The sequence below is a fragment of the Gossypium arboreum genome, chromosome 4 (assembly GCF_025698485.1).
Source record: "Gossypium arboreum isolate Shixiya-1 chromosome 4, ASM2569848v2, whole genome shotgun sequence".
NCBI classification, from domain to species: Eukaryota; Viridiplantae; Streptophyta; class Magnoliopsida; order Malvales; family Malvaceae; genus Gossypium; species Gossypium arboreum.
The window spans coordinates 17,712,178-17,726,884 of NC_069073.1; the positions used below are offsets into that span (position 1 = coordinate 17,712,178).

At 36.9% G+C, this 14,707-nt stretch overlaps 2 non-coding genes across 2 annotated transcripts; both read left to right on the forward strand.

Moving 5' to 3' along the window:
- Positions 1-1,017: 1,017 nt before the first annotated feature.
- Positions 1,018-1,124, forward strand: LOC128292145 (small nucleolar RNA R71). Its single transcript, XR_008282130.1, has one exon. It is a non-coding gene; the product is annotated as a small nucleolar RNA R71 (small nucleolar RNA).
- A 12,690-nt stretch (positions 1,125-13,814) lies between these two features.
- On the forward strand, positions 13,815-13,921 carry LOC128292445 (small nucleolar RNA R71). Its single transcript, XR_008282430.1, has one exon. It is a non-coding gene; the product is annotated as a small nucleolar RNA R71 (small nucleolar RNA).
- The last annotated feature ends 786 nt before the right edge of the window (positions 13,922-14,707 follow it).

Here is a 14,707-nt window from a genome sequence, read left to right on the forward strand (position 1 = left end):
TGTTTGCCAGAAGCTCCTTTAAAAATTTAACTGAGTTGGGCATCTACGAAAGAGCTTCAATAAACGGTAAGTTAATATGTAACTTTTTTAAAATGTTAAGAAATTTACCGAATTATTCGTCTGTGCGGTCTTTCTTTGTCGCTTTAGGGTATGGCACGCAAGGTGTGCATTCTCTAAATGATTTTTGTTTGTACTAGCTTTCATCCACCTTATTTTGACTTATCACAGTTTCTTGCCTTGGTTCTGGTTTGGACTCAACTAACCCTTCTTCATATTGAATAGTAATTGTATGAAATTGTTCTCTTGGGTTAGTCTCGGTGTTTCTAGGCAAGCTATCTTGTGGTCTTTCTGATATCAGCTTAGCAAGTTGACCTATTTGAGTCTCAAGACCTTGAATTGATGCTTACTAATTTTTAAGCGTTGTCTCGGTGTTTTGGAAACGTGTTTCTGACACCAAAATGAATTTCTTTAGCATCTCCTCAAGGCTTTGCTTCTTTTCCTACTGGTAAGGTGGTTGAAAGCCTGGAGGGGGTTGTGGTCTTTGATTGCCTTGACCACCCCAAGAGAAGTTGGGATGGTTCATCCAACTTGCATTGTAAGTATTACTATAGGGGTTATTCTGAGGTCTAGATTTATTACCCATATAGTTGACTTGTTCACTTGTAGTGCTAGGGTCGTAGGCTAGGCATTCTGTATTATTCATTCCTCCTCCACTTGTACTACACTGTATCACTGGATGTACCCGTAGAGACATATAAACTATCAATCTTTTTATTTAAAAGCTCTACCTAGTTTGATAACATAGTGACCCTGTCGAGGTTGAAAACACTGGCTACTTTACTAGGCTTTGTCCTCATGACTTGCCAGTGATAGTTATTCAGTGACATCTCTTCAATAAATTCATAAGCCTCATCGGGTGTTTTGTTATTTAGGGTTCCGCCTACGGCTGCAGCAATTAGTTGTCTAGTTGAGGGGTTCAGACCATTGTAGAAAGTCTGAACCTGTAGCCATAAAGGTAACCCATGGTGAGGGCACCTTCTCAATAAGTCCTTATACCTCTCCCATGCATCGTAAAGAGATTCTAAATCCATCTACACAAAAGAAGAGATATCATTCCTCAACTTTGCCGTTTTAGCCGGCGAAAAATATTTTAGCAAAAACTTTTCAGTCATTTTTTCCCAAGTAGTGATGAAACCTCGCGGTAACGAGTTCAACCACTGTTTAGCTTTGTTCCTCAATGAAAAGGGAAATAACCGAAGGCGGATGGCATCATCAGAAACGCTATTTATTTTGAAAGTATCACAGAACTCTAAGAATTTCGCCAAATGCGTATTTAGGTCTTCATCCTGCAAACCATCAAACTGAACAAACTATTGAATCATTTGTATAGTGTTAGGTTTCAGTTCAAAATTATTTTCAGCAATTGCAGGTCTAACAATACTCGATTCAGCCCCCGCTAAATTAGGCTTAGCATAGTCGTACATAGTACGAGGAGCAGGATTTTGATTTACAGGATTTGCGGCAACCACAGGAGGTAGCAGATTATTCTGGTTTTCAGCTATCTCCTCAGTAGTATTGGTATCTTCCTCGTGCTCTTCCTCTATATACTGTAGACTTTTCCTTATTTCTCTATGATTTCTGCGAGCTGTGCTTTCAATTTCACTGTCGAAAAGTAGAGGTCCTGACGTGTTTTTTCTAGTCATAAACCATAAGAACTTGCCAGAAGCAAACAAAAGAAAAATTAGTAATTAAAAATAAAACTAGAACAAAAAAAATGAAATATAATAAAAATGGCTAAATTAATATAAATTAAGTGTTTTCTAATATCTTAGTCCCCAGCAACGGTGCCAAAAACTTGAGGATGGTTTTATGAACACTAAACTAGACTACGATCACGACTAAGGCAAGCACACCTATCGAATGGTAGTATAGATATGGTGAATTCAGAATGTTGTATCCATAAGGACTAAATTTACTAGTATTGACTTTCTTTCTATTATTTAGCCTAAAATATGAGGGGTTTGTTTTAATCTAAATTTAACTAACTAATTATCTACTGAACACGACCGAGAACTAAGAAAGTAAGTAAATAAACCAATAATAAAGACAATACCCAAGGAAGAATCCACCTAGACTTCACTTATTATTCCGGTTCTGAATCTAACGATTTATTCACTTGTCTTGATCCGTAGAAATCCCTAAATTATGTTAACATCTCTTTCGAGACTAAGAACAACTGACTCTAGGTTGATTAATTGAAATTTCTTTCTAATTAAAACCCCTATTACCTCATTAACTCGACCTATAGATTCTCTTATTAGATTTGACTCTAATCTGACAAATTTATGTCACCCTATTTCTAGGGTTGCATGCAACTCCACTTAATTATGGTAGATTTACTCTTAAACAGGAACTTTTGCTCCACTGAATAAGCACATCAACTTGAATTAATATCCTAAAAATATTAAAACAAGAATTAAGAAAACATAATTAAGAACAAGAACAAGTATTTATCATTAAATTCAGAATTTTAAATAATAAGATCCATCTTAGGATTCATCTTCCTTAGGTATTTAGAGAGTTTAGTTCATATTGTAGTAGAAAAACATCTTAACAATAGGAAAGCAACAAAACATAAAGAAACCCAAAAGCTTCGAGAGAGAAATTGGATAGAGATCTTCAGTCTTGAAGGATATCCTGTTCTGAGCTGAATCCATTGGTGTTCTTCGAGTAATTCCTATGTTCTACTCTGCGTGCCCCCTTAGGTCTTCCTCTACTATGTATTTATAGACTTTAGACTGCTCAAAAACCCTAAAAATTGGCTTTTTCTGCGTATTTGGGAAACTCAGAGCGATATCGACACAAGCTGCAACATGGGCATGTGGCCAGCCCGTGTGGCTCACACGGGCGTGTGCTCCACCCGTGTGGAATTTGTCTTGGCTGTGTGGGTCCTTTAATCAACCTGTTTTGTCTATTTTTGGCTCGTTTTCTGCTCATTTTGTTCCCGAATGCTCTCCTGAGTATAAAATATGAAATTAAAGGATTAAAAGCATTAATTCACTCAATTTTATAATAAATCATCCAAAAGTATGCTAAGTATGGGATTAGAAAGTGTTACTTTTATGTTTTATCAATTCTGGATTGTGAACCCCCTGACATAAATAAGTCCTGAAAATAACTCTTTGCAATTGTTGCCATCCCGTCTACATCACTTACATGTTCCCCAGAATTATTCTGCAAACTTTGAATAACATTCGCCCTATTCGCTGGGAGGCCCATTTGTGAAAAAATGCGGTATTTCTGTCTCCCGCTTTTAACCAATTTGCATAAGCTCATTGTTCCCAATAAACTTCATCTTTATCAATTTCCTAATTAAGATGTATTTTTGTATTAATAATTTTAGCTAAGTTGTCATCGATCCTATCCTCCCTCAATAATCTATCTAGTTTCTTATGTGGTTGTTGTTTGACCCCCTATCTATCTTTTATAATTTGTAGTACCCATTGATTAATTTTCTATTTTAGATCTTCTAACTTAGTTGGTAGCAATCCTTGCATGCTATCCCAAGCATCCTTTATCATCTTTTCAAAAGAGTTCTTGAGTAACCACTATGCTTCAAACCGAAATAGAGTCTTTCGAAATTTTTTGTTCTCCTTTTCAGTAGCCAAAAGAAGAGGACAATGATCTGAGTGTGAGTAGGATAGAGGCTGAACCAGTGCTTGTGGAAAAGCCGAAAACCATGCTTCAGTCGCCACTCCTCTATCAAGCCTATCCCGTATATTTGTTGTAGCTAAGTTACCCCTTTCCTATGTGAACTATAAACCTGAAAATCCTAGATCCATTAATTGACATTCTACAAGAGCATCTTGAAAAGCCTCCATTCTCTTTTCCTCTCGTGGGACCCCTCCTCATTTCTCAAAAGAATAAAGAACTTCATTAAAATCCCCACAGACTAGACAAGGGTGATATCTAATTCTTCCCAATTGTCTCAATAAGTTCCAAGTATTGCGTCACTTATTTGGGAATGAATTGCCATAGAAACTCGTAAAACGCCATTCTTCACTATCCTACTTTTCTTTTATCAGCCCGTCAATGTGATTCTTCGAACTATTAAGTATTGTTACCTAAATATCTTGTTTCCATGATAATGATAACCCCCTTTTGAGCCATCAGCTTGCACATCAAAATCCTTCGTATACCCGCAGGTCCTTCGAATTTTCTCCATTCTCATAATATTCACTTTTATCTCTATAATGAATACCATTTAGGGATTCTATTACTTCAGTAAAAATTGAAGTCTTCTAATTGCTCGAGGACTCCCCAATCCTCGAATATTCCAGCTTATTATTTTCATTGGCTTCGATCAGCTTGCCTTCCTCAGCTATAGAACTTTTCCTTTTACATGTAATAGGCTCCATCTGAACATCTTCAATTGGACCTAATCTGCCTTTTCGCGTCTAGTGTGATTGTTTTTCATTCCCCCCGACCTATCTCGGTTGTATTAGCATTTGTTCGAACAGCCATGATTTTTTGCCTGCCGATATATTCTGTAGAGTGCTTTTGACCTATATCACTTTCTCTGACAATTACGTTTTGCTGAGCAGTTATCGTCTTTTCCTCTTCATTAAGTTTTTTAGCGTGTAATTCTACCTGTATCTTATTCTCCATCTCCTCTTTCGCCCTTGTAACTTCGTCTTTTAGTAATGAAGCCAGAGGAGGGATCCTTTCATTCTCATCCTCGATATATAAGTGTTGTTTCGTGAATTTCTTGTCTGCCATGCCCAACTTCAAACTTTCTCTACCCACTAAATTAGACTCAGCCTTCAGTGCTACAGTATAGGGTAGTTCACCAGCCTCTAAAACTTTCCTCTGTTTCATAACTGTATCATAATCTTTTTCTATATGACCCATTATTCCACAACTAATGCAGAAATTCGGCAAAGATTCATATTTAAACGGTAGCCAGACTTTTCTTGTAATCCCTATAGCAATGAAAATACCCTTTTGAAGAGGTTTCCTAGCATCCAGCAGAATTTGAATTCTACAAAGTTCTTCCTTTATATCTGATTGCAAGATTCCTCGAAATGTTGAACCTATGGCATCATTAGGTCTTTCTTCTCACACTCCGGAGGGCACGAACTTATTCTTAGCTAAAACGGGGAGCAGATTAGTTTAATCTTACTCCATTCTATTGCTTCTGTCAATCTTTCAAAAATAATTAGTTGGTTTCTGAATAACCACAGTCTGCCATTCATGATTGCCTCCTTACTGTCTTCATCCTCAAAAGAGATCTGGAACAAATTCTGCCCAGCCGTATGAATTTCAAATTTTCTTTTCATTTTCCAAATACTTCTAACTTGTGCACGAAAACCATCTGGATTATAAGATTTTTTTTCCATACCAAACATAAAAGTGAAAATCTGCTCTTCCGTGTGATTAAAAAGCTTTTAACTGATAATTGAATTAACTCTTCTGCTAGAAGAGAGACCTCTTCTCTTGCCTTAAAGGCCAAAGGTCACCGCCCTACTTGATCGCGTGATTCGTAACAAGTAATAAATATTTATAATGAAGATCAAACCTAGACTAACTATTATCACAACGAAAAGGCAAGCACACCTATTGAACAATAGTTTAGTAACGACAAGACCGGGATATCGTACCCAAGGGAACCAAAAGTACTAGTAATAACTATCTTTTTATTATCTAGGCTAAGAATAAAAGAGTTTGTTTTAATTAACTAATTATTTAAACTAAGAACGCACAGAGAAAAGAATTGGGGAATTGCTTTTGGAAAAATCGATTGACTTGAGACAATACTTAAGGAAAAATCCACCTAGACTTTACTTGTTATTCTGGCTCTGAATGGAAAGATTTATTCATTCAACTTGTTCTGTAGAGATCCCTAAGTTATGTTATTACCCCTATTCATGACTCATAATGTCTAATCCCTAGATTGAATAACCGAGACTTTTCTCTAATTAACACTCTAGGGTTGCATTAACTCGATCTATGGATCCCCTTATTAGGTTTCACCCTAATCCGGCAAAATCTTGTCACCCTATTTCTAGGCGCGCAATCAACTCCATTTAATTATGGAAAATGTACTCTTAGACAAGGTCTATTCCTCCTCTGAATAAGAGTGTGTCTTGAATCAGTATCCTGGGATATCAAAACAAGAATTAAGAACACATAATTAAGAACAAGTTAAATATTTATCATACTATTCGGAAAATAATAACAAGATTCGTCTTAGGTTTCTTTCCCCTTAGGTATTTAGGGGATTTAGTTCATAACTAAATAAGAAAACATATCAGAAGAATAAAGAATACAAAACATAAAGAAAACCCAAAAGTCCTGAAGGGGAATTGAGGAGAGATCTTCAGTCTTGATGATGAATCCGACTTCTAAGATGGATCAATCGGCTTCTTTGGGGTAATTCCTTACCTCTCTTCCCCGTCTCCTCTTTTCTCCTCCTCTAGTGCGTATTTATAGGCTTTGGAATGCCTAGAAACCCTTCAAAGTGGCCTTTTCCAAATTAGACTTAACTTGGGCTCAGCAGGGACACGCCCGTGTGACATGGCCGTGTGACATGATTGCTAGGCCGTGTTCGATCCATTAAATTGCACATGATCGTGTGGGTCAATGGCCAGGCTGTGTGAATTGTGAAAGCCTTTGTTGACACCCTCGAAAGACACGGGCGTGTGAGCTGCCCGTGTGGCAAGGCTTAAGCCATGTCATCTTCTCAATTTGGTCTGTTTTGTCCCTTTTTGGCTCGTTTTTGGCTCCTTTTGACTCTTGGTGCTCTCTTGAGTACAAAACATGAAATTAAAGCATTAGGAGCATCGAATTCACCAATTCTATTGAGAAATCATCTATAAAATGCATTAAACATGGGGTAAAAATATGTATAATTTACGGTTTATCAAATACCCCCACACTTAAGCATTTGCTTGTCTTCAAGCAAAATTCTCAACTCATAATCAGAATAAATCCTTCTCAACTTATAATTTCTAATAATAATATCTCAAATTAATCCATAGGTAATCATACATTGGGAATTTAACTAAAAGAACATAAAAGTTTCAATCATTCCAAGTTGAGCACTTTATCCCGAAAATATAAGTGTCTTCCCTCATCTAAGTAATTACCTTTAATTCAGAATATCACGGAGTTTTACAACCTCACTAAAGATTCACTCAAATCACTCAAGGTGTTTTAAGGACAATAAAGGAAGCACTCAATAGTCAATAATGGAAAGTCATTACCATAGGCTTGCATGAAAATCAAATCTCCACCACTTTAATTTTAAGATGATACATCAATCAAAAGGTCTTTAGAGGGTTGTAATGAGGCTTGGTTAGGGGGTGTGGTCACAAGCTGAAAGAAATGGTTAGAATCGAGATTGAATTGAAAAGTTGCCTAACTAGAAAAAGAGTTAATCTTCACTTGCGTACAACAGAGCTTCTCTCAGAATATGAAATTACAGATATGCATACATAGTTGTGTTTTTTTTTTAATTACAAGTTAAATAGTATAGACTAAATATCAAGAACAAAATATAGCTAGGAAATCCATTCAACTCAAATCTCGACAAAAATAGGGATTAATTTAGGGGATTTCAACAATAATGGGTTAAAGGTTAATATTAAGGGTAATACAAGAATTGGTTTGTTGGGCTCAAGGGAGTTTACTAGGGGTTAATCGTGGAGGTAGGCTTTTCATGGCATGAGTGGGTTAATCCTAAGTGCCTTAATCATTTTAATATATCAAATCAAATGGTGTGGCCTCGACATGCATAATCAAGCAAGTTCTAGAATAACAGTTCAATACTGACGCACTCAAAGCAATAATAAAAGTGAGCATGAAAGGATGAATAGATGCTCAAAAGGCTAAAAAATCTCACAAAAAATTATGGCTTTTTGATGTTTAGACTCGTGAATTCTAATTCAAAGTAATACCTAGACTTGGGGAAACAACCTATAATTTAATTTCTTAAAAATCAACTTATCATGCTTGATTCTCTAATGTCTTAAAGTTTAAATAATCAATGCATAAATCCCTATGTTTTAATTCAAAATATATTAATCAAAATCATAAATCAATTAAAATTTATCCTAAATATGATATGCGAGTTTTTCATGAGAACAAGGTGATTATTCAGGGATCTTTTTCTGATAGTGAAATAAATACCCCCCCACACTTAAGATGAACATTTCCCTCAATGTACAATGATAGATGTTAGAGAATAAAAATAAGATAGGGAGAGAAGTGAAACTTCATGTATGATGAATTCCTCGAACTTAAAGTTTTGGAGAGTGATCTGTTTGAGTGGAGGAGGATACTCCGGCAGTCGTAGAGGTTCATTAGGCCATAAGTCCTGCACCAAAAGAATATTATATCTAGTGGTAGCTATGGTCGTGGTCGAGCAGGACATGGCAGTCGTGGAGAACCTTCCCGGTGGAGTTGTAATTCCTATGTGATGATGAGCTTAGGAGTTCTATATAACTATGATAAAATTAGGAACCTTTTAGGAGATATTAGGAAGTATAAGGATTCGAAAAGAAATAACCGAAATAAAGAATAAAAATAAAATTCTAAAATCTAATAAAAATAATAGAAATAGTTTCAATAATAAGTAAAAATAAAAAATTATAAATAAATATTTCTAACAGAAAATTATACATAAATATTTCTAAACATCTTCATCACTGGATAGTTCGCGAGGCGGGACTGGTGATAAGATGGGAAGGTGTTGACAACTCTGCTGTAGAGTAGCATCAATGTTGTCAAATTGTTGAAAACACTGAAGCTCAAATCAGATGAGGTGCTCAGAGATGTTAGCATATGAAGCTTCCACATGAACTGGACAAGAGGGTAGTGGTGGCTGAGAATAAGGATTAGGGAGTGGAGAATGGGAGATTTCGGCTAGGACTTTTGAAAGGAAGAAGAAAATGAACAGTGATTTGCTTATATAGGGGAGGGCCACACGGCCTAGGGCCACGCCTGTGTACTTATGAGGGTGAGCCCGTGTGTTTCGAATTTTGAAATTTTAGGTCGTGATTGGCTATTCTCCCACGCCGTGTGTCTTGGGATTGTGTGTTACACGGCCATATCGCATGGCCGTTCCTAGCGTTGTTCATTTCTCTCTCGCCCATTTTAAGGTACCACGCCCGTGTATTGTTATCCACGGCTTAACGGCACGGGCGTGTCTCACGCCCGTGTCGAAGAAATAGAATCGAGCCTTGTCCCTGGCATGCCCGTAGGTTTCCATTCCCACGCCCGTGTAGGTATCAAGTTCACCCACGGCCATGTCGCACGGCCGTGGGGATTTATCGCATCTCGTGTTTTGGGGAAATCATTTACCCTATTTTTGCACGGCCGTATCGTACAGACGTGTTTCCCTCCGTGTTGGGCATACGGCCTTAAGCACGGTCGTGTTACCGACCGTGTGGTGTTGGGAACTTGCGCTTCAAATACCCTGTTAGTGACCTAAATGTTTAAAACTTGAATTTAAAATAATTTAAAATGGTTAGTACTCGGGTTGCCTCCTGAGAAACGCTTGTTTATAGTCTAAGCTCGACTGTTACCTTGTTAGTATACTTAGGGCGGTTTGTAGAGTCGTAGCTCCTCTCCATCGACTTTAAAATCCTCACCATTATAAAGTTTGAGACGTTGTCCGTTTACTTTGAAAGTACCATATGATGGGTGACTTACCTCTATCGTGTGATATGGATGAACATATTGAATTACGAAGGGCCCTGACCATCGTGATTTTAGTTTCCTGGGAAACAATTTGAGTCTTGAGTAGTATAGTAAGACAAGATCTCCAACTTCAAATTGTTTTCGTTGCTTTAAACGAACGTCATGGCGCCGCTTTGTTGCTTTCTTGTATAGGCGTGAATTTTCGTATGCATTGGCTCGCCATTCATCTAGCTCGTTCAGCTGCATCAACCTGTTTTTTCCTGTAAGTTTAGGAACAAGGTTTAGAAATTTAATAGCCCAAAAAGCTTTAAGCTCTAGTTTGAATGGGAGATGACAACTTTTGCCATAAACAAGTCTGTAAGTTGATGTCCCTATAGGAGTCTTAAAAGCGGTTTTGTAAGCCCATAAGGCATCGTCTATTTTTGTTGCCCAGTCTTTTCTGTTTGATACTACCATTTTTTCAAGGATCCGTTTGAGTTCTTGGTTTGCTACTTCAGCTTGTCCATTAGTTTGAGGATAGTATGGGGTGGTCGTTCTATGATGAACTCCGTATTTCTTAAGGGTTTTTTCAAATTGGGTATTACAAAAATGAGTGCCCTTGTCGATGATAATTGCTTTAGGTGTTCTGAATCTTGAAAAGAGTTTTTTAAGGAAACGTACTACCACTCTAGCATCATTAGTAGGTAGAGCTTGAGCTTCTACCCATTTGGGCATGTAGTCAACTGCTACTAAGATATATTTATTTCCAATTGAACTGGGGAATGGGCCCATGAAATCGATACCCCACATGTCAAATATTTCACAAGAAAACATATAATTTTGAGGCATTTTATCACGTTTAGATATGTTACCTGTCCGTTGGCATTTGTCACATAAAGTAACACACCTGGTAGCGTCTTTGAATAACGAAGGCCAATAAAAACCTGATTCAAGTATTTTGTGTGCGGTCTTTGTTCCTCTATAGTATCCTCCGGTTGGCTCTTAGTGGCAGTGTTCCAATATTTTTGATATTTCTGATCCTGTAATGCATCTTCTAATGACTTGATCTGTACATCTGCGAAATAGAAATGGATCATCCCAAAAGTAGTTTTTTACATGATTAAAGAATCACTTCTTTTGCTGGTGTGTTAACCCTTTTGGGATAATGTTAGCAGCTAAAAAATTCGCGATGTCTGCAAACCAAGGTACCTCGGAGTTAGATGTAGCAAAAAATTGTTCTTCAGGGAACGAATCATTTATTTTCACGTCATCTAGTTCTCTGGTATTGGTTTTTTCGAGCCTAGACAGATGATCAGCTGCTAGATTTTCAACTCCTTTCTTGTCCTGAATTTCCAAGTCAAATTCCTGCAAAAGGAGAATCCATCAGATGAGTCGAGGTTTTGCATCGATTTTAGTTAAAAGATAGCGAAGGGTGGAATGGTTAGTGTAAACAACAACTTTAGACAATATGAGATATGATCGAAATTTATCAAAAGCAAAAACCAAAGCTAGCAACTCTTTTTTCGTAGTAGTATAGTTTTCTTGTACAGCCGTTAAGGTTTTGCTGGTGTAATAGATAGGTTGAAAATGCTTGTCTCTTCGCTGTCCCAATACTGCACCTACTGCAAAATCACTTGCATCACACATTAGTTCAAATTGAAAGTTCCAATCAGGTGCAATTATAATTGGAGCATTAATTAATTTATCCTTTAAAGTATTAAATGCTTCTAAACATTCATGATCGAAGTTAAAAGGTATATCTTTTTCTAGCAATTTAGTTAAAGGCTTAGCTATTTTAGAAAAATCCTTAATGAATCTTCTATAAAAACCAGCATGTCTTAAAAAGCTTCTAATAGCCTTAACTGAACTAGGAGGTGGTAATTTATCGATTGTTTCTACTTTAAATTTATCCACCTCAATCCCTTTACTAGAAATTTTATGCCCTAGTACAATATCTCCTTGAACTATGAAGTGACATTTCTCCTAGTTAAGCACACGGTTTGTTTCTTCACATCTTATTAAAACCCGTTTTAAATTTTTAAGGCAGACATGGAAAGAGTTACCAAATACTGAAAAATCATCCATGAAGACGATAAATAATTCCAGCATCTAGAAGTTTAATTACCTCGGCTTTTACAAATTCCTTCATGTTGGGGTTCAGACGTCTTTGAGTTTGCACACATGGTTTGTATCCATCTTCCATTAAAATTTTGTGGGTGCAAAAAAAAAGGACTGATTCCTTTAATGTTAGAAATTTTCCATGCTATGGCCTTCTTATGTTCTTTTAATACTTGGGTTAATTCCCCTTTCTCCTTGGGTTGCAAATTAGAAGCAATAATAACTGGTAATGTAGAATTATTTCCAAGGAATACATATTCTAAATGGTTTGGTAATTGTTTAAGTTTCATTTTGGGAGGCTCCTCAATCGAGGGTTTATGCTTAAGTTCATCGTTGATCTTAATACCTTCATATTCTACTTGTCTTGACGGATGGTTATTAGGTTCCTCACCTATCTCCTCGTCTTGAGCTGGACACGGTTCTGTCGTCTCCTCTTATACAATTTCCTGAAAAGAGTCTTGAGTAATATGATCAATAGAGTCAATGAAATAACATGAATCATCTTGTTCCCTAGAGAATCTCATAGCGTCATAAATTTTAAAGATCATTTCCTCGTCGCCTACTCTAAGTACCAATTTAGCGTCACCCACGTCAATCACAGCTCTAGCAGTGGCTAAGAATGGGCGCCCTAAAATTAAGGGTACTTCCACATCTTCATCCATGTCAAGCACAACAAAATCAACAGGGAATATAAATTTATCTACTTTTACGAGTACGTCTTCTATAATACCCCTGGGATATTTAACAAATCTATCGGCTAATTGAATACTTATCCTAATGGGTTTAGGTTCCCCAAGACCAAGCTGTTTGAACATTTTATAGGGCATCAAATTAATACTAGCGCCTAAATCAACTAGTGCTTTTTCAATATTCAGATTACCAATTAAACAAGGGATAGTAAAACTTCCTGGATCTTTTAGTTTTGTTGGGAGCTTATTTTGGAGTATGGCGGAGCACTCCTCGTTGAGTTCTACTGTAGATACGTCCTCAAACTTCCTTTTATTTGTTAAAAGCTCCTTCAAAAATTTTGCGTATGTAGGCATCTGAGAGATAGCTTCAACAAAAGGTAAGTTGATATATAATTGCTTAAAAGGTTCAAGAAACTTACCAAATTGTGCATCAATGCGATCTTTTTTTAATTTTGTTGGATATGGAACCAGTGGTGAATATTCCTTCGGTACTGGTTTGTCACTATTTTCGGGTTTTTCTTCCCTCCTTTCGCTTTCCACGGCTTCTTGTGCTAACTTTTTTTCAGATCCCGCTAACACTTTCCCACTCTTTCGTGTAACTACTTTGACATGCTCTCTGGATTTGGTATTACTAAATAAATTTTCTGGTGGTATTTCCGAGATTAGTTTAGAAAGCTGGCTTATCTGAGTTTCTAGTTCTTGGATCGATGCTTGTTGATTCTTAAGTGCTGTCTTGGTATTTTGGAAACGGGTTTCTGACATTGATATAAATTTTGAGAGCATCTCCTTAAGGTTCAGTTTCTTCTCTTGTTGATAAGGTGGCTGTTGAAAACCCTGAGGATTTTGTGGCTTTTGATTTCCTTGACCACCCCAGGAGAAATTTGGGTGGTTCCTCCAACCTGCATTATAAGTATTACTGTATGGGTTATTTTGAGATCTAAAGTTATTATTACCCATATAGTTGACTTGTTCCTCTTCGGTTGTGGGATTGAAGGATTGATATTCTGTATGCACACCTCTTCCGCTTGAGTCACACCTCATTACTAGATTTACCTGCGCAGAACCAAGAAAACTATCAATCTTTTTATTGAGAAGTTCTACCTGATTTGACAGCATAGTAAGTCGACATTATAAACGCCATCTGTTTTTGTTGGCTTAGTCCTCATGACTTGCCACTGATAGTTATTCAGTGACATTTCTTCAATGAATTCATAAGCCTCTTCAGGTGTTTTGTTGTTGATGGTTCCGCCAGCAGCTACGTCAACCATTTGCCGAGTCAAGGGATTGAGACCATTATGGAATGTTTATACTTGAAGCCAAAGCGGCAACCCATGGTGAGGGCACCTTCTTAGTAAGTCCTTATATCTCTCCCATGCATCGTAAAGTGTTTCTAAATCCATCTACACAAAAGAAGAGATATCATTACGTAATTTAGCCGTTTTAGCCGGCGGAAAATATTTTAGTAAAAATTTCTCGGTCATTTATTCCCAAGTAGTGATAGACCCTCGTGGTAACGAGTTCAACCATTGTTTAGCTTTATTTCTCAGTGAAAAGGGCAATAACCGAAGACGAATGGCATCATCAGAAATGCCATTGATTTTGAATGTATCGCAAAATTCTAGGAAATTTGCTAAGTGAGCGTTGGGATCTTCATCCTGCAAACCATCAAACTGAACAAACTGCTGTATCATTTGAATAGTGTTAGGTTTTAATTCAAAAGTATTTGCAGCTACAGCAGGTCTAACTATGCTAGATTTAGTTCCTGTTAAAGAAGGTTTAGCATAATCATACATAGTACGTGGAGCAGGATTTTGATTAGCCGCAATTGCAGGAGGTAACTGATTTCCTTGGTTTTTAGCCATCTCGTCGGTTGGGGTTTGAGTATCGTCTTCTCGCTCGTTCTCCATGTATCGTAAACTACCCCTTATTTCTCTTTGATTTTTGTGAATTGTACTATTGATTTCTTCGTCAAAAAGTAATGGTCTTGACGGGTTTGTTCTAGTCATAAACTATAAAAACCTGCCAAGAGAGAGAAAAAGTAAATTAATAAATAATAAAATAAAATAAAATTGCAAGAAAAATAAATGGCTAAAGTAATAAAAATTTAGTGTTCCTAATACTTCAGTTCCCCGACAGCGGTGCCAAAAACTTGATCGCGTGATTCGTAACAAGTAATAAATATTTATAATGAAGATTAAACATAGACTAACTATTATCAC